The sequence below is a fragment of the Pelodiscus sinensis genome, chromosome 2 (genome assembly GCF_052426305.1).
Source record: "Pelodiscus sinensis isolate ZL-2025 chromosome 2, ASM5242630v1, whole genome shotgun sequence".
In the NCBI taxonomy this organism is placed as follows: domain Eukaryota; kingdom Metazoa; phylum Chordata; order Testudines; family Trionychidae; genus Pelodiscus; species Pelodiscus sinensis.
The window spans coordinates 70991639-71010808 of NC_143053.1; the positions used below are offsets into that span (position 1 = coordinate 70991639).

The window sequence follows — 19170 nt, forward strand, 5'->3', positions numbered from 1 at the left end:
CAGAGAAGTGAGATGAGGTACCAGAGTAGCCTCTCGGTAAGAATTGGCAGCTTGGGGCAAATAACTTAATTAGTTTTAAGAGAGAGCTTGCGAAATTAATGAATGGGATTGTATGAAAGGGTTGCTTGTGGGTGGTGGAAGAGCAGGAACAGGGGGTCAAGTAGCCCTGGTTGTCCATTCTTGGTCTTATCTTATGTTCTTAAATCTCATGCTTTAGAGCTTCACTGGTCACCTGAAAGGGCCATGAAGGGATTCCCACACAGGATTCCCCCGGTGTATTCTGATTTTGATTTGATTTAGTTTGTCTCCTTTTTCTGAAGCATCAAAGATAGCCAATGCTAAAGACAGGATATTAGATAGAGATCTGGTGCTCTGAGGTGGTACTGAAAATTCTCTTTTTCAAGTACTTGGCTGACTGGTTCTTGCCCCCACATTTAGGATCTAACTGTAAGGTACCAAAGAGGATGCAGTTGCTAGGGCTGTAACAGAGTCCAGGGACCACCTCTGGGGTCCACTCCGTGCCGTATTCCCCGCTCTGTCCCTTCTATGCTTCTTATCCCTCTATGGCCTCCCTTCCCCTAATGTCTATGCCCCTGAGTTCCAGCTGTCCCCGTCACTCAATGTCTGAGCGGGGCTCTCCTCCGGGGTGCAGGTCTTTCCACTCTGCTCTGGACAGGGCCAGGCTCTCCGGATCTGGCTCAGGGTCCTCTTGGCTCACCCACGTCCCTCCAGTCTCCTGCTGGGGAGAACACAGCCAGCCTCCACTCCACTCCTTCCAGCTCTCCCACTTCTCCCTCCCCCCCACTTCCACTTCCTGGCCTCCCTTTAAATTCCCCGCGCTCCACAGAGCATTGGGGTGACACTGCAGCTTCCCCCACCTTCTCTCTCCTCCAGGTCCCAAGCCCCGCCGGTTCTGGGGGCGTGGCCGCGCATGCGCAGCAGACCCAGCACAATTCAGAGCTCGCTCCCCAGAGTGCCGAAGCGGTGCTGCTCTTAGTGCGAGGTCTCAAGCCCCCATCACAAGGGCACTAATGCTACACTGAGCATTACAAAGTACTATATACAGTACATGGAAAAATACTTCACAAATACAGCATTCCTGGCCTTGCCTTTTCTCATTTTCTCCTGTTCTTTCACTATTGCAGTTTCACACTTCACAGGTCAATAGGTGGGGAAAGAAGACACATTTAATGTTCTTGTGCACACAGTTACTATACTATCTGAATATCTCTAAATTAGTCAAAGACGGGAAATTACCAGCCTGTATATATAACCATAGGCATAAACACTCATGTGCACATCCATAACCAAGGCCTTCGGTAAACCTTCTGATAGTAATCAGGATTTTGAGGAGTGATATCTTATCTGCACATTCAGCATTCTTTTGAAGCAGCTGTTATGCTAACTAGCAACAGTAGAAAAAAAACATTAAAGCAGAAAATGTGTCCGTGTTTTCTAAGGGACAGTGGCATAAATTATGTGGCCCCTAATGTTGAAACCAAAGAACATTGCTAAGGCCTCATTGGTAAGCCTGGCTGTCTATCAGCATTGGGAAATGAAGGTGCTTACTCCTCTGTAGCCATGTCAGCTGACCATGAATGCTGAACAGAGCTGTCAGCCAACTCAGATGAGCCACTTGGGTGACAGAAGTAAACTATTAGAGCAAAAGGTTTCTCCCTCCATTAAGCAAAGGAGAGGCACTGAGTGAATTGTCATTACTCCTGTTGCAATGTAGCTGTGAACTTCCTGCTCCTCAGACTGACAGCGAGTACCACTCCAGCCCTCAACAAAATTAGAATGCAGGTAAAGATATGTTTATCTGTGTTGAAAGTGCATAAATAGCAACAAAGTGTGCTCCCCAGGTCTTTTGGCTAAGGTCTAAACAGAGGAAGCTCTATGAGGTAGTCCTGTCTTTAGTCCTGGTCAGCCGTGGGCAATAACTGGCCCACAGGTCAGATGTGGTTTGCTGGGGTTAGCCCCTGGTGGGCCACTGCCACTTTATTTACCTGCACTTCCATAGGTATGGGCTCTTGCAGCTCCTGTTGACTGCGGAACACCATTCCCAGCCAAAGGGAGTTGTGGGAAAAGGTATCTTGATCTTCGCCATTTCCTGCTGCTCCCATTGGCCAAGAATGATGATCCGCAGCAAATGGGAGCTACAAGCAGCCATACCTGCAGAGGTTCAGATAAATAAAGTGGCAGTGGCCCACCAGGAACCAATTCTGGCAAACTGCCTCCAGCTTATTGCCTACCCCTGCAATAGGTCCTGGAACTAAGGATGCTAGGGATGTTGCCAAATCCCTTGGCTTGAAATAGTAATAACCTAAATACATGCCTTCACCACCCCCACTATAAAAGATGATCCAGCATCCCTGGCAGTGGATGCCATTGTGACTCAGTCACTACCATTGGAGGAAAAGAAACCAGAGAGGAGACAGGAAGGTGAGAAATGTGGCTTGCAGTACTGCACTTTCTCTCATTGTAGCTTTCAAGACTGATAAAACAGTGCAGTATTTCCCCATACAACAGCTATTGCTAATTCATTAAAATTAATGACAGGGTATATTTGAACCTATCAGGGAATCTGCGAAAATGGACTCAGAAACGAGTTTGCTTTAAGAAAGAAATGTCAGTTGAATTTCCCAGGCAAAAGTGTAAGTGTCCTCCCCCACCCTCTTTTCTGGTCTTTCTCTATTTGTGCAGAGTACAGCTCAGAAAGAGAAAGTGTGAGATGGCTGACCTTGTCCTTCAGTGCCTAGAGCCTGTGGGTTTGGGCTAGGAACAGGAATTCCCTGTACAGACACTAAGTCTGCCGAAGGAGACAGGAGAGTGTGTTCCACAGAAGAGCACTTTATTCACTGCCACCAAGGAACACTTACACAACAGACACACACAACCAAGAAAAACCGAATATTTGAAAAGTGTTTTCCCCTCAGAATACATAGTGCTCTTATTTCCTTAGGGGTGCAGTAAAAATTGTCTAAAAGTGTATTGCCAAATGCATCTAAGAGTTAGCTAATATTAATCTCCCTTTGCTCTAGTTACAAAGGGCAGTCCTTGAACCAATTAATCATGAATTATTAAAAAATAAAATGTCCACTGATGATGTCTGGAAGGGGGGGTATTTTTTAAGTTTCTTTTTTTTTAAATGTCCTTTTCCAATCTAATTACACTTAGGACCTGCCATAAGTTAATGTACTATCTCCTTTTGTACAGAATGTATGTGCATGTGTTGGTGAAAGGAGGCAAAATATATGGTAGAGATAGACAGAACTCCTTTGCTGTGGTGCAGCTGCTGTGTGCTGCACCATGAACATGAAGCAGCCTCAAAGTCAGCTTAAGCAGATCCAGCAGGAGAAAGAAAGTATAGTCTGGCGGCCAGAGCATTTGCCTTCGATTTGGGAGACCTGTGTCAAGTCCCTGTTTTCCCACAGGCTTCCTCTGGGACCTTGATAACTCACTAAGGGTGCATCTACACTGCACTGTTATTTCGAGCTAACTAGCGTTATTTTGAAATAACATTGTGAGCCTCTACACAGCAATTCTGTTATTTCGAAATAATTTCAAAATAACTGGTGGCTTATTCCAGGCCTGCACAACATACGGCCCGAAGGGGCTCACTGTGCGGCCCGCGATGACTTTCAGAAATCAAATTTCCTCCCTCCTCTCTTCCGCTCTCCTCTACTCCCCTTTTGAATGCGTTGCTCTCTTGTGTTGGCGCCTCTCCCCCTGACATCAGGGATGCACGCACGCTCTGGCCGCGCCCTACACCCGCGTGCAGCCCTGCCCCCACTTCCGGCTCCCATCCCAGGACTCGGCCCCCCTGCACACTGCTCGGCTGGGCGGTCACTTGCATGGTGCAGACCTCTGTCAGAATGCCGTGCTCCCGGTGCAGCATGGGGGTCAGCGCTGTTGGAGTGCGGGGCGGGTCGCTCCGTCACAGCTCGCCAGCTGGTAAAATCTACACCCCGTCGATATTATAACTTGTATCAGAGGGAACAAATTTTGTGCCTTGAGATATTTCTTCTTTTTGTGTGTTACTGTGAGTCAACAAAATCTTGAGCTTTTTGGGAGAGCATCTGGCAACCCTACTTGCAGACTGCAGCTGTTTTCTTTGGAGTAATACGGCCCTCGATGCTTTCCGAGTTGTGCAGGCCTGGCTTATTCCGAAATCTGTAAACCTCATTCTATGAGGAATAATGCATATTCCAAAATAGCTATTTCAAAATAAGGCATGTGTAGACGCTCCACTGCTGCTATTTCAAAATAGCCCCTCACCAGGGCCATTCTAAGTTATTCCTCCCCAGTGCCCCTGGGGCTCTAAATCAAGATAGCATGTCTACATTGGGGAAGCCTACCTCGGACTAATTTTGAGGCTTCCCTGCAGTGTAGACATGCTATTTTGAAATAAGGTTTAAAATAAAATTCCAGACTATTTCAAAATAGCCGTGCAGCGTAGATGTACCCTTAGTCTCAGTTTCCCAAGGGAATAATAGTTTTCTGACCTCACACATGTGGTGAAGCAAAACCTGTTAAGGCTCTAAGGTGCTCAGATGCGACAGATGCTCAAATGCTAGTCATAGGGGACATTTAGAAAGATAGTTAATGGGGAACTGCCAGAGCCAACATTATAGCTTCTATCATGCTTGTTCCTTGCTGTTGAAGTTGGGCCATCTGCAGTTACCCAACTTACTCAAGGTTTTCTAATTTAACCCGGGGAATTGACCGAGTAAACTGCCCAGATTTGGGGGCAACACGAGTGAGCTTAAAGCCATCTTCTCAACCTACGCCTCTTAAGATGTGGCAGGTATCCATGAGGATCTACCCATGATGTGGTGGGCATCCAGTAGTGTACATGACCATATATTATGCAATGGTCACCATTAAAAAAATCAGAATTTAACACTTACTACACAGAATGTGACCTGTACAATCAAGCGGAGGAAATAAATCACATGATGAATATTTGCACTATCATATATATAGTAGCCCAGTGTCTGTGAGTCTGTAACGCTGAAATGCTGTTCCCTCTGGGTGGCCCGTGCTGCATGGGGAGTCCGGGACCCAAATGGCCGCTTGCTCCCCCGCAGCAGCCTGGCTGAGCGGCACAGAAGTCAACCGAGCACCACGGTGGGAGTTGAAGGGATGCCCCCTGGCCATGTATGTCACTGCCCTGCCCCCCTTCACCTCCTGCCGTGGTGCTCGGCTGACTTCTGCAACGCTCAGCCGGGCCGCTGTGCGGGAGCAAGCGGCACAAACGGCCGTTTGAGCTCCATGGTCCCCCGAATGAGAGGCAGGAGGGGGAGGAGAAGAGAAAGAGAGAGGCAGGAGGTGGAGGAGAGCTGAGAGGGGGGCAGTAGGAGGAGAAGAGAGAGAGAGAGAGAGAGAGAGATGGAGTGAGAGACCAGAGGCTCAGGAGAGAAGACTGACATAGAGGAGAGACCTGAAAATCCCGTTTATGATGGGCTAATTGGCTAATATGTCAATAATTTTGTTATTCCATTAACTAAGACAAGGCTTATGATCTAGAAACTGATATGCCTCCATAGGGATAGGGCAAGGGATGCATTATAAGTAGGGTACTGAGATTGTGGGCCTGACCCTTGAATGTCCTTCCCTTTGTGTATCAACACTGAATCAGAACGGTAGCATTTTATATCTGCTCTGCATCAGTACAAGGGTATGTCTACACTACAGCGCTAATTCGAACTAACTTAGTTAATTCGAACTAACCTAATTCGAACTAACGCATCCAGACTAAAAAACTAGTTCGAATTAGCGTTTTGCTAATTTGAACTAGCATGTCCACATTAAGTGGACCCTGAAGCGGGGTTAAGGATGGCCGGAAGCAGTGCCGGCAGGGCATCAGAGGAGGACTTAGAGCGTGGAGCTGCTGTCTCAGGCTAGCCGAGGGCTGTGCTTAAAGGGACCCGACCCCCACCCCGGACAGACAGTTCTCAGGGGTGCCCCGCTTGCAAAACAGTCCTGGCTTGGAGTGCCCGGAGTGCCCACACTGGGCACATCACAGCACTCGGCCATCAGCCCGGCTGCACTTGCCGCAGGCTGCCATCTGGGGAGAGGGGCCAATTGGGGGGCTGCAGGAGAGCTTCCACCCCCAGAAGCCCGCAGAGCCAGCCCAGTCCTCCCCATCGGGGGCTCGTACCCCATTCCTCCCTCACCTCTTTACACTTACCCCTTCCTAGCCCCCCTTCCTGATGTACTAAATAAAGGACAATTGTGTTCAAAAATAGAATCTCTCTTTATTGAACAAAACACGGGGAGACTGGGAAAAGGAGGTGGTAGAGGGGAAGAGAAAGGCTGGGAGAGGGGAGGGCAACTACAATAATGAGGGGTTTGGAACAGGTCCCATATGAAGAGAGGCTAAAGAGACTGGGACTTTTCAGCTTAGAAAAGAGGAGATGGAGGGGGGATATGATAGAGGTCTATAAAAGCATGAGTGGGGTGGAGAGGGTGCATCAGAAAAGTTCTTCATTAGTTCCCATAAAAGAAGGACTAGAGGACAAAGGAAAGAAATAGGTAGCAGGCTTCAAACTAGTAACAGAAAGTTGTTCTTCACAAAGCAAAGAGTCAACCTGTGGAACTCCTTGCTGCAGGAGGCTGTGAAGGCTACAACTAGAACAGAGTTTAAAGAAAAGTGAGATAAAGTCATGGAGGTTGGATCCATGGAGTGGTATTAGCCAGGGGGTAGGAGTGGTGTCCCTGCCCAAGGTTTGTGGAAGGCTGGAGAGGGATGGCACCAGACAAATGGCTTGGTCACTGTCTTCGGTCCATCCCCTCCAGGGTCCCTAGGGTTGGCCGTTGTCGGCAGACAGGCTACTGGGCTAGATGGACCTTTGGTCTGACCCAGGACGGCCATTGTAAACTCAGGGCTCAGGATCGGGGGTCTCAGTGGACCACCTTGATTTTCATGCACACCTGCTCCTGGGTGGCCAGGCTGGCAGCTCTCATGCCCTAGACGGCCACTTTCCTGTGCCTAGTGTGGAGGTTGTGGATGAGGTCCACGATGTCCGCACTAGACCAGGCGGGTGCCCACCTCTTGTGGTCCCGGGCAAGCTCCCGGGAGCCGCCAGCCTGGTCCCGGGAAGAGGGGGAGGGCTGGGGGGGATCGGGTGGCTGGCTTGAGCCGTGCCAGGTGCAGGGTCTGCTAGCTGGGTGCTGGCAGGCTTGCATCTGGCACGGGCACCGTAGCCAGCCCATGCCCCTTTAAGGTGTCCGGGGCCGGGAGGGGGGCATACGAGTTTCCCTGGTGTTGGCCAGAGTGGCCACCAGGGAAAGCTGAGGAGGGCTAGCCTCCCACTAGTTCGAATTAAGGGGCTACACACCCGATAATTCGAACTAGTAAGTTCGAACTAGGCTTAGTCCTCGTACAATGAGGTTTACCTAGTTCGAACTAAGCGCTCTGCTAGTTCGAATTAAGTTCGAACTAGCGGAGCGCTTGTGTAGCGCCTATCAAAGTTAATTCGAACTAACGTCTGTTAGTTCAAATTAACTTTGTAGTGTAGACATACCCCAAGTGATTAGACCACAGAGAATGAAGTCTCCCATACTGGAAATATTTTTTTTTATTGCACATTTGCGGGAGGACAAATTACATTCAGCATCATATTAGCTAATTGTGACACAACCTAATGTAGGCTAGAGTTTAATCATGTTAGGTGATGTGATAGTGAACACCAGAGGCTCGTCTACACTGGCCCCTTTTCCGAAAGGGGCATGCTAATATCACAGGTCATAATAGGGAAATCCGCAGGGGATTTAAATATCCCCCACGGCATTTAAATAAAAATGTCCGCCGCTTTGAAGTAGGAATAAGAGATCCTCCGGAAAAGGGCTTTTTTCCGGAAGATCGGGGCCAGTGTAGATGCTCTTTTCCGGCTTTTCTAAAAGCCGGAAAAAAGCGGCGGACATTTTTATTTAAATGCCGCGGGGGATATTTAAATCCCCCGTGGATTTCCCTATTACGACCTGTGAAATTAGCATGCCCCTTTCGGAAAAGGGGCCAGTGTAGACGTAGCCTATTTGTACTGGTCTCTGCATTGTGTTTGGTCTCTTTATCATGTCACCTAACTTCATCCAAATTATGCCAAGCACAAGTGTACAAAAAGCAGGGGAGAGAGGGAGTATAGAGAGTCCATTCCTCCCAGCCTCTTGAGTTCCTAATACGCAAATTATTTCAAATCTATTTTGAAATAGCTTATTTTGAAATTTGGTGCATCTACAGGCTGTGTCTAGACTGGCAGCTGCTTTTGTGGAAAATCTTGCCAGCTGTCTACACTGGCCGCTTGAATTTCCGCAAGAACACTGACGATCTCCTGTAAGAAATCAGTGCTTCTTGCAGAAATACTATGCTGCTCCCATTCTGGCAAAAGTCCTTTTGCACAAAAGCTTTTGCGCAAAAGGGCCAGTGTAGACAGCTCAGATTTGTTTTGCTCAAAAGCACGTCTAGATTGGCACGGACGCTTTTCCGCAAAAAGTGCTTTTGCGGAAAAGCGTCCGTGCCAATCTAGATGCTCTTTTCCACAAATGCTTTTAACGGAAAACTTTTCCGTTAAAAGCATTTGCGGAAAATCATGCCAGTCTAGACGTAGCCACACAGTGCCAAATTCTGAAATAAAACACTATTTCAGATACAGGATATCCTCCAGTATCCTCCAACATCCCAAAATAGCCGTGCAGTGTAGACATACACAAGTGCCAAATTTCAAATTAAAGCTCTATTCTAAAACGTTCCTTAACCCTCATGGAATAAGGTTTACAGGGATGCTGGAATAGCGTGCCCGTTATTTTGAAATCTATTTCAAAATAACGGGTACGTTAAAGATGCAGAATAGCTATTTCAGGACACTTCCAGTATCCCAAAATAGTTCCACAGAGTAGCTTACGGTGCCACAGGACCACTCATTGTATTTAAAGTTATAGACTAACACGACTACCCCCTGAGACTGTCAATCATAATATATTTTTAGTCAGCCAAAAGTTGGCCACCCTTTACTTCTTTCTGTCACCCATTTGAAGATTAGTGTAGGGTTATAAAAGCTTGGCTTTCCCTCACCCAGAAAGTGGATGCACCTTTAGGTACACTGAGGGACTTCTCCAATCAAAGGTACACAGTAGGTGGTAGATTATGGGAGGCTCAGAAGTCACACAGACAGACCTGTGAGGTTCTCCAAATGTAACAGAGTTTGTGGTGGGCAACAGAGAAAGAAGGCAACAGGCGAAGCCTTTTTTGTCACCTGGAAAAACCTCCTGAGGTTTTCAATGAGAAGGAAACCAAGGAGATCCTATTGGACATCACACAAAGACAAGCACAGGCCGGTGTGGATACAGTGCGTGCTTGGAGTCAGGAAGACCTAGTTAAAGTTTTAGGAGTGTGGGTTCCTTATCCAAACTTTTTTTTTTGAACCCAACAAATATTAATTTTGGTTCAAGGAAAACGCTGAGGTTCAAGCTGGACCATATTTTAATTGGACCAATTCACTTCTCTGTGTTTATAACTTCAGTAACTTGAATGAAATGAATTATAGCATACTGTACATGGTTTAATAAAGTCAGCCAAATTCATGTAGCCATTGGATATAAGTTGTATGGTAGGTGTACATGTAAAACTGTACTGTACAGTAGATTAATATAACCCAAAATATAATAGTTATTTTATATAGCTATAAATCAATATAATATGACTTTCAAAACATTTTGCTTTATTCACACACTGAGCGATTAGAAGTATCAAAATATTTGTACTGACCTTAGCCAAATTCCTTAGAGCCTAATGGAACCCTCAGACCCTTGGGTGAGTTGGCGTGGAATAAAATTTACATTTGAGTCTGTGGGAGTGTTTAATGTATGTATTAAAATGGTGCACACAATGCTTCAGCTCTATAGTTTTAGTCATGCAAAAGCTCAGAATGTATGTGCAAATTACATGAACTAAGTCACTGAAGAAAACAAGCAACCTGTTTTGCCCTTGCAAATGTAGATAGCACATGCAGATCATGCAATTTGCACAGAAGCGCAGATTTGAAAAATGTCACTTGCCATTTTAGAGACCAGGCAAAGACCCATGATAGGGCCTGGAGAGCACAGTATATTTTTACACTGTACATATATACATTCATTTTGTTCCTAGACATACTAATGGCAGATTGCTGCTAAACGCACTTCCCTGAGCTTCAGTGAGAAGTGGTATTAGTCCTGCCAGCTGGCGTCACACTTCTTCTTTAGGTCCTATGGCTCTAATATGATAGTTGTGGAAGATATTCTTTCAGTGTTTTTTCCCTTAGACTTCTTGGCACACTAAATAAAAGATCAATTGGTGGCTCTGGAGGAATCTCTAGTTTTGCCACACAGGTGGTCTGCTGCCTGCTGAGTGAGTCTGGGACATATATTTGGGACATAATTTCCTGTCATACTATCCTTGCTCTTCGGAAATTCTAACTTCTAACTACTTACATTGAGTCTCATGCAAATTGCTCCTGAAAACACTTGAGAGAACCTTGTTAAACTGAGGAATTAACTACAGTCCACTTCAAGAAGAGATCAGAAAATCCGTACAATTAGAGGGTTTTGTGGATGTCCAGAAACTATAAGTATTGCATTCATAGAGGTGGCCAATTCATAGCTGCCCATATCACGGTCTGCATCTGTTTTACTAAGACCTCAGACTGAGCTCTGCTTCGTAAGCCAGGAGACGGAGTTAAATGTTGTACCTCTGCCAAGAAATTAAAAACAGTGAGTGAGTGGGATTCATGTTTGGACCAGGGTGCTCAGATTACAGCATGTACATGTCTGCTGAAAACATATAGTGCTTGGGCATGCAGAATCATAACATTGCCTTTCACCTGAAAAAAAAAAAGCACATTCATTTTATGCAAGGGGTCATTTTTACAGGACTGAAGACTAAAAGGGAAAAAAGTATATTCTTCATAGTCACTGAATTCACTGGAGTCAAAGAAAAGTGACCAAAGGACAGTGCAGCTCAGGCAAAACCTGATCCAGGAGTACAAGCTATGAAACCAGGCCCATATTAGCCAGGAATAAATAAAATAAATCAATGAAGCTGAAACAAAGAAGAAATGCCTATGGTATTGGCTGCTGGAAAAATTCAATCCAGACCTAGGCATTTGTGTCACTGTATTTTATATGAGTGACTTCAGCAGTCTCTACTCAACCAACCACAACAGCCTACATTGGTATTTGCTTGCAATAATCTTCAAGCAATGTGCTTATAAGATGGTTTTCTATTTTGTTTAAAAATATGCTGTGTCAGAGGCTTGCTGGCTCTCTGGTTATATATTCAGGGAAAACTATAGCCCTCCAAATAACTGAATTCATAAAGCTGCTCCCAGCTTTTATGCCTGAATTCAGTAAATAATAACAGGGAGAACAAATACTTAAACACTATGTCTTAGTGACCCCATTCAATTATTGAACTTGGAGAAAAAGAACAGGATTCTCTCATTCCTCTGCCTGTTTCCTTAAAATTTTCACCAGTTTTTGAACATGTTACTTAGGGCTGGACAAATCAGTTGTCTTAACAGGAGCACCATAATGTAGATGTAGTTTCTAGCGAGTCACAAGTGAGACATAGGTTTTCTGAGTAAGTTCTCAAAGGTTGGAAGCTTATAATCAAACTATCTGCACCTAGGCTGGAAAACTGATAAGAAAAGATGTCTCATTAGATGTAGGAAACGACCTAATTTTTTTCAACCCAAAAATACTTTGCTTCTTGCGGCATTTTTGCAAATTGAGTATCACAAAGAATCCATCAGTGCAGAGATCCACACAAATGAAACACATCCATGGGGGAAGTTAACTAATCTTTTTTTAACCAAAGGAAAGGTTTACTTTGTATGTATGGTGAATGTTCACACAATTATTATTTTAGCTTATTAGTCTTAGCTATCCCTCTTCATCACACTAAAGATGTCAGGAAACATTCAGCCTTGTTTGAAAACGTCTAGCCTAGAAGAACTCTACCTTCTAGGATTCATAACCATATTAGAATATTCAGCATGGAGAAACATCCATCCATCCGAAGACCTGACCTTCTGAAACCTATCCCTCAAATGGCAATAGAGAAAGGAGCTTGAGTTCCTCAAACTAGTTGGTCAATAATAAAAACTCAAAACTAAACATCCCTGGCTATCTTATGAAAGTCAGCTCATCTCAGAAGACAAGATGACTTAAATATTACCAAAAGTATTAAAAGGCCTAACTTCACCCCAAATTCCTATTCCTTGGCATTCATTCTAGCCTGAGAGAGAGTTTAGCATGAGTGTACAGATAAGCAGAAAATTCTCCCTAAAATGACAGCATGAGGAAAAAAACTGACATCATTCCAACATTAAAATGAATTGATGTTATTGCATGTAGTCCATGACTCCTGTCAATAGAGACTCATCCACATCAGTGTATTCTTCAATACTTACTTCTTGTACTCTAGGAATTAATTCCAGTGATCCAACACAGTACAAAAATGATAACTGATGGAATGAAATGATGGAAAGGTAATTTCAGTTTATTTTAAGAGAAGATTTCTTTGAAGAAACTTCTGTTATACAGTGGAATAATCTTCCAAGGGAAGTTATAGAAACCCCTTTCCAGGTCTGAATCAGAATGCACGCTACAGGGAATAACATTGCATTCACTGGAGATGGACAAATGATTTCATGAACAAAATGTTTAAAATTGTTACAAATAGTATGTCTACAAAAATTAATTTGCAGCTGACATGCATGCCATCTGACATTTGCATATACTGATCAGGGACTTGGATATTTTCAGTGTGTTCCACAGAAAAGAAATGTAGTTACATTTCATATGGTACCTGTAGTACTTCCCATTCTAAACAGTGGGATTACAACAAAAACACCCTACAAAATTCCAGCCAAATTTTACAGTCCCAAGTTTGTGGTAAAGGTAAAGGCTATGATGTGGTAAATATATATATGGCTATTGAGATGTGGTTTGCATGTATGCATCAGGTGCTTATGCAATCTTGATGGCAAACCCTGAATTTGAAAATATGGTCACAATTCAATAATATTAGAAAAAAGCATAAGGATACAGAGAAAAGCATCCAAGTTAATTCAAGCTGCCAATATCACTCTATGAAGAGTCCTTAAACTTCATACTTTAAGCATGTGCTGTAACCCCTTGCTCTTTACCAAAGAGTGAGTGGAACTTAACATTAAGCAGGTATGCAAGTGCTTTGCTGAATCAGGGTTGTGAAGAATAAATCAGTTTAATCTCATTAAGGAATAATTTTATGTAAAAAAATAAAATCTAGATGTTTTAAAGTTGTATTGTATTTATTTTTAAGGGTACATTCCTGCAAGGTGCTGCAGGCCCTCAACTCCTAGCAAAATCAGTGGAAGCTCAGCACACTCCTTTACTGCCTAGGAACAGGTATTAATTCCTACCCGTCTGAAGGCCGATCGCCAAACAAATTTTCACTGAAGTAACTAAATCTGTTTTAATTCTCACCTTTGTTCTATTAGTGCAAATATGTGTGTGGACTATCTTATTCTGGATGTAAGTGCCCTATTTTGATTTTTCCTTAAGTTGGTTATGAAATGAAAACAGATTTTGTTACCTTGATGCAGGCCTATGTATAGGCAACCCTAAAAGAAGCAGTTGTAATTAAGAAGCTAAACTTACTATTCATTGAACATTTAACTATGTTTCTCTAAGTGAATGACATTCAAGATCTGTTTCACATGTTCAGTAAGGTGTAAGTCACTGACACGCGCATGTGTGTAATAACTATAATTTGCCTCAAAGTCATTTTATGGAAAAAATAGGGAGGGAGGATCTGAAAGTCTGTGTTTCCTCTTGAAATAATTGACCTCATTGACCAACATGGCAATAACACTTGGGCTGCATCTAGATTGGCATGATTTTCCGGAAATGATTTTAACAGAAAAGTTTTCCGTTAAAAGTATTTTCGGAACAGAGCATCTAGATTGGCACGGACACTTTTCCACAAAAGCACTTTTTGCGGAAAAGTGTCCGTGCCAATCTAGACGCGCTTTTCCGCAAAAAAGCCCCGCTTGCCATTTTTTCAATCGGGGCTTTTTTGCGGAAAACAAATCTGAGCTGTCTACATTGGCCCTTTTGGGCAAAAGCTTTGAACAAAAGGGACTTTTGCCTGAACGGGAGCAGAATAGTATTTCCGCAAGAAGCACTGATTTCTTACAGTAGGAAGTCAGTGCTTTTGCGGAAATTCAAGCGGCCGGTGTAGACAGCTGGCAAGTTTTTCAAGAAAAGCGGCTGATTTTCCGGAAAAACTGGCCAGTCTAGACACAGCTTTGGAGTATTCTATTATAGAGGCTGGCTGATGGACTCCTCAGTTTGAATGAAGGACCAGAGATGCTGTATTGCTTTTTAAATTGAAGCATATTGACTGTACTCAGAAGTACTAAGTCTCTAAAGGAAAAGGGGACAAACTTATCCAGGAAAATCCAGCCAGAAAATGCCCTCTATGAATAAGAAATAGATATAGTGATTAGTGCTGGCAATGTTTGGCCTTCACATGTTCAAATAAAATCCACTACCTTTCTTCTCAAAGGTAGTAGCCAGAGAAAAGCCAACTGGTATAGATATCTCCTTCATGGAAAAGTTGTGGTTTAGATTTCTCTTTTGAGTCTTCTCATTAAATGACAATTTTCAGGAACTGTTAAGAGAACATATTCCAAAAAAAAAGTACTTTGAAATGCATTTCTGTTCAGTCTGAAATATTCACATTTATGATTACTAAAATTGGCATGCTTTATCGCAACAGTGCCTAAAATATCCCCGCAAAAGAAGGAAATTCTGTTTCTGTAATATTTTATTTTCCTGGCATCCAGAGGCTTTTTAAATTTCAGTTATTATCAGTGTTGAGTTTGTCTGTTCTCCAGTGTACTGCTGCAAAGTGTATTATCCCATCAGCTCAAAAAATGAAAACACATGAAATGAGCTATTTCCATCTGAAAAGAAAATAGTTTTTATTTATGCAAGTAAATCTTATCTGGTTATAATTATATATAATTTAACCAGATGAAAATAAATTCATGTGTCATCCATAACTGAAACAAGGTGTGGGATGATTTTTTAAATCAATGCAGCTCTGAAAATTAGAAATTTCACAGGGAGAAGAACAAGTTGCTTTTGGTTTTATTTTATGTGAGGGATACTCTGATGCAAGGAGAAGATTTTGTTTTGGTTTAACAGCTGTTATATGTAACTTATGAATTGCAAAGTTTTCAGACACAATTCCAAAATTTGCTTAAGTATTTCTCCTACAACTAGTCCTTACTTGCATGACTAGTCTTACACTAAACTATTCACATGAATAGAGGCCGCAATATCAGGCCCTGTAAAGAACCAATTAACAAGGTCTTCAGTCATCACAGATTCAATATTGACAGTCTGTTCAGTGATTCCGCTACACATCTGGTACCTTACAACTGTCAACATTTGTATATCAGGGTAGATGCCCATAGATCCATATGCTTGCACTGTGGCTTGTTTTCTTCCCTTCTCTTTCAGCTACAGGGGCTTCAGTCCCAAAACACTCACTAAATCTGTCAACACCTTCAGTCCTCTGTAACAAAAGCCAATGTCTAAAGTTCATCAGTTGCATCAGCTAATCATATTTCGGAGATTTAGTTGTGTGGTGGCCATCCACATAATGATCATTCTGTAGTACAGTGCTTTCAGTGATTTAATGTTTGTGAGCCAAAGAATCAATAGCACTCATTTTACTTACCATGCCCCTTAAAAACAGCATTAGTCACACTTTATTTCATAGATGCATAGATTCAACTCCTCTGGGGATCCCAAAAAAGATACATTAAGAATAAAGTTTCAGTGACACATACAGGAGGTAGATAAATATTTCCCACCTGTTGAGTGCACTGGGGGAAAGAATAATAAAGCAATATTAGGCTTTGTATACCAACAACCCTTTGCTGACTCTGCATCTTGAACAATATTATGAGTGCAGATTCTAATGAATGTCTCTGTGATTTGGCAAAGCAAAAATGTGGTCTCAATTTGGAACTGATTTCAGCAAGGATGAAGCAGGATTAAGAAAAATGCATTTTGATTTCTCATAAGGTTCTCACTAAACAAGCTGATGTAAATATATGGACCCTGTAGAATCAATATTTTGTTAAAGCAACGAATCCTTTGCCTGAAGGCACAAATAATTTTTGTGCCAAAAAACCTGTTAATTATACAGACACGTATGATTCTTATTCCTTGCACATTCTAATAAGGCCTACTAAAGCATTCATATCTGTTCTTTGGTTTAATCAAAGGAGAACAATGTAACACGAATTATAATGCATATCAAAAAAATTTAAAAAATTATTCACAGATTAAAACAAATCTCTAACATGCTATATGATACAGACACAAAAACCCAAGTTTTTCAAAGTTTAACAGAGCCATTTTACTATATTACTCTACATGACACCACTTTAATGTAAAACATAGTGCCATGTTATTCTGCAATAATTATATATATTAAGGTCAGGACGTAATCCTCCTTGCTACAATTAATGCCCTCCACAAACCTGAACATTTACTCGTATGTGATAGACATGTAAACAAAAGTCAGCCTGGTCTGCGGAGGTAATAAGACTACAACGTAAACAACATTCAGAAATCATTCAAACAGTAATATGACAGAATGGCTAATATTCACCTAAATTATCTCCATGCATTTCAGTAGCTAGAAATAAAGTTTTGTCAGGTGCATGCTAAACTCTCAGTTCTGCATATCATATGCTATGCTTCTACTAACCTACAAAGCTTACCCATGCTGAAGGATTACAGAAGTAAAACAAGCTGTTTATGGATGAACTTAGTTAACTTCTCGGGTGCTGACACATAGTGTACATTCAGGGGCTGGGCACCATTAATTTTAATGAAAGACTAGGATATACATCCAGAAGTTTTTATAGATGATGCGTTAATGGATATGCCTCATACTTCCTCAGGGCACTAAATTAGTACAATGGCAAACCCAGAATTAAACTGCTTGTATTAGTAACACAATATACCTAATAAACATTTTTGTATGAAGGAAATCAAAAACAACTAGAACAATTAAAATGAAATCAGGATAAAAATGCAAAGATAAGTAAATATAAAGCCATTTTCCTTGGATTGTACAAAAACAGTTCTCACTGGTTCACTGTCTTGTGTTGTATGGAAAGTAAAAGAATCAAAGCAAAAAGGAAAGAGAAGAAAAAGGTATAGGGGATGAGGAAAAGATGACACATGCCAAACAAATATCATGCATAGTCACCATATACCAGTCTGTAAGGGTACGTCTACACTAGCCCTCTAGATCGATCTAGGGAGGTTAATGAGAGCGACCAAAATTGCAAATCAAGCCCAGGATTTAACTATCCCGCGCTTGATTTGCATGTTCCCGGTCGGTCGCCATTTTAGAAATTGACTAGCCTGAAGTAACTGCCTGCGTCTACACGTGACAGTGAAACGGGATTCCGATTTAAAGCCCTAACTCGAATTAGCTGATATTCCTCCTGCAATGAGGTTTACCAGCTAATTCGATTTAGGAGCTTTAAATCGGAATTCTGTTTCACTTCCGCGTGTAGACACGGGTAGTTAATTCGGGCTAGTCAATTTCTAAAATGGCGACCAACTGGGAACATGCAAATCAAGCATGGGATATTTAAATTCCAGGCTTGATTTGCAATTTTGGACGCCCTCATTAGCCTCCCTAGATTGATCTAGGGAGCTAGTGTGGATGTACCTTAAGTGATTCATGTGTGTCCATGTTGACAATGTTGTACTTCACAGTGACCTAAAATGGGTCAGGATGCTGAGGGAAGACAATTTGTTATAAAACTTGTATGCTCACAATAGCCTTGTGAAGGAAAAGGAACGTAAGTGGCTCAGAAGTATATTATATATAAAGATTGTAATTATGTTCTGTGCCATTTGTTGGGTTGTATCTCTTTCAAATTACCAAGGACATTAATTATATGTTTTGTTGAACGGAGGCCAAAAGGCCAGTTCTGTCTTCAGTTATATCCATGCAAGTCCCTCTGAGGTTCCTAAGTTTAGGACCCATGTAAACCAAGCATCTTTTTTCTATCCAGGCTCCTGGATTCTGTATTTATGCACAAGTATTTGCCTCAGTCAGCTGATAACTTACTATCTTTCTTATATGTTATCATTCAAAATTATGTGTCTGAAATGTAAAAGCCAAAAAAAACTATTGGATTTAATTATTTATTTATGGTTTGGGGTAGTCTATTATTCAAAAGTTAATCTTGTAGAACAGAGACTCCAGTCAATAGCGGCTCATTCAAGACTCTGTCTTTCAGCCTTTGTTGGACAAGTTTTCTGTTATGATTGGCAATGCTGACCTAACCACCAAGTTATTGTTTTTCTTTAGAAATTTATTTCCTATTTTCTTTTGGGCCAAATCCTGAAGTCCTTGCTTAAGCAATGCTCCCAGGGAGAGCAAGAAGTTACACCTTTGTTGAAGACTGAATAAAAGATGCATAAAAACAATGGTGCTAGAACAATTATTAGAGTGTGGGTGAGGAGGGTAGAAGCCATGTGTTTGGGTTATTATTCCACCCGGGCCTACTTCCCTCTGGCACAAAAGGTAATCCTATCACCTTCCCTTTTATCCTGGTTGGAGCTAAGTGGTCCATTTACCAGCATGGTTCAGAAGTATCTACCATGAACCTTAACACAGGCGTTTAGCACAGGAACTTAAGCTGGCTCAACAAAACACTTCACTATTTTTATGCTGACCTTCTGTCTCTTTGGGTACGTCTACACCTGCACCCTAGTTCGAACTAGGGATGCAAATGTAGGCGACCGAAATAGTAATTGAAGCAGGGATTTACATATCCCGCACTTCATTAGCATAATCTTGCCCGCGCACTGTTTCGGAACTCAGCTGTTTCGAACCAGGAAGTGTGCTCCGGGCCACGGTAGTTCGAATCAAACCCCTTGGTTCGAACTAATGTTACTCCTCACTTTTTGTAATGTTAGTTTGAACCAAGGGGTAAAGTTAGTTCGAACCAAGGAGCACACTTCCTGGTTCGAAACAGCTGAGTTCTGAAACAGCGCGCGGGCAAGATTATGCTAATGAAACAAAGGATATTTAAATCC

At 42.4% G+C, this 19170-nt stretch overlaps 1 long non-coding RNA gene across 2 annotated transcripts in view; it reads right to left on the reverse strand.

Annotated features, from left to right (window-relative positions):
• Positions 1 to 8507: 8507 nt before the first annotated feature.
• Positions 8508 to 19170, reverse strand: part of LOC112547036 (uncharacterized) — a 31465-nt gene continuing 20802 nt past the window's right edge. For both annotated transcript variants that reach the window (XR_012901465.2, XR_012901464.2), the window contains one exon: positions 8508 to 10729. This is a non-coding gene — a long non-coding RNA (uncharacterized LOC112547036). The remainder of the gene's footprint in view (positions 10730 to 19170) is intronic.